The 1,531-nt window shown below is 46.1% G+C and overlaps 1 non-coding gene across 1 annotated transcript; it reads right to left on the reverse strand.

The window, feature by feature from the left end:
• Positions 1-1,098: 1,098 nt before the first annotated feature.
• Positions 1,099-1,212, reverse strand: LOC140282492 (U5 spliceosomal RNA). Its single transcript, XR_011909920.1, has one exon. It is a non-coding gene; the product is annotated as a U5 spliceosomal RNA (small nuclear RNA).
• Positions 1,213-1,531: the final 319 nt, after the last annotated feature.

A 1,531-nucleotide genomic window follows, 5' to 3' on the forward strand; every position in this document is an offset into this window, starting at 1 on the left:
CTCCCTCTTTTGATGGTGTATGTTCGGGCATTCGAACCTTTTCTTACCCGCTTTTTACAAACTATGGTCGGACATTCAAACCTTCTTGTAGCCGAACACATCCACTCCTGCTTTTGATGATGTATGGTTGGGCATTCGCAACTTTTCTTACCCATTTTTCAGTAATTATGGGTGGACATTCACACCTTCTTGCAGCTGAACACCTCCTCTCCCGCTTATGATCATGTTTGGTTTAATATTCGAAAATTCTCTTTCATGTTTTCTAGCAATTATTGATGGACATTCAGACCTTCTTGCAGCTGAACACCTCCGCTCCAGCTGTTGATGGTGTATAGTCGGGCTTTCGAGCCTTTTCTTCCCCAGTTTTTACAAATTATGGTTGGACATTCAGACCTTCTTTCAGCCGAAAACCTCTGCTCCCTCTTTTGATCATACATTGTCGGGCATTCGAACCTTTTCTTACCCGCTTTTTACAAACCATGGTCGGACTTTCACACCTTTTAGTAGCCGAATAACTCCGCTCCCGCTATTGATTGTGTACAGTCGGGTATTTTAACCTTTTCTTACCCGCTTTTTACCAACTAAGGTCGGACATTCACACCTTCTTACAGCAGAACACCTCCGCTCCCTCCTTTGATGGTGTATGTTCGGGCATTCGAACCTTTTCTTACCCGCTTTTTACAAACTATGGTCAGACATTCAAACCTTCTTGTAGCCGAACACATCCACTCCTGTTTTTGATGATGTATGGTTGGGCATTCGAACCTACTCGTTGCCCGCTTTTCATTAATTATGGGTGGACATTCACACCTTGTCGCGGCCAAACACCTCCGCTCCCTATTTTGATCATGTATGGTTTGACATTCGCACCTTTTCTCAACCGCTTTTTACTATGGCCCACCCGCTGCAATGAGCACTCTTCAGCCCTTTTAAATGGTATAACTTTGCACTCCCGCACGCTCCAGCAAGCACCATTCAAGCAACACCTTTGCACTCCAGCTTCAAACATCGGCACAGTCGCAACAGGTAAGGCGACTCTACTCAGAGAAGTCACTCTGCACAGTAACAAGATTTTTTTTGCACAGACAGAAAGGGCTTCACCCGCAAAGGTAAAGCCTGCCAAAAATAGAAACAACTCATTAGTGCTGCTCTCCACGGAAGTCTTTAATAAAAGGCGAAAGAGTTGTACGTTATGAAGAGAAACCAGAGTACGATTATCCGTCACTGCGGGAGCAGGGCATCAGGCTAGTTGGCATAGCCACCTTCCCCATGGTGAGCTTTGCTTGATTGAGACGCTTTCTCCCCCCCCTTGCTCCTCGGCTGACTAAGTAGGAACAATCGGGCCCTATTCGATGGCTGCCTTGTCTTTTACTCTGTGCAAAAGACAAGGCAGCAACAAAAACACCACGGGAACACCGTATTGAGGCTTTGTTCTGACCGCTCATTCGGTTTCGCGTTTCTTTCAAGTAATTCTCCCGCTTAGCCCACACTCTGCTCGCTCCCAGAGCCGTGTTAAAGTCTACTTCGCATT

Source organism: Leuresthes tenuis, unplaced genomic scaffold (assembly GCF_036924035.1).
Source record: "Leuresthes tenuis unplaced genomic scaffold, fLeuTen1.0.hap1 SCAF_22, whole genome shotgun sequence".
Taxonomy (NCBI): domain Eukaryota; kingdom Metazoa; phylum Chordata; class Actinopteri; order Atheriniformes; family Atherinopsidae; genus Leuresthes; species Leuresthes tenuis.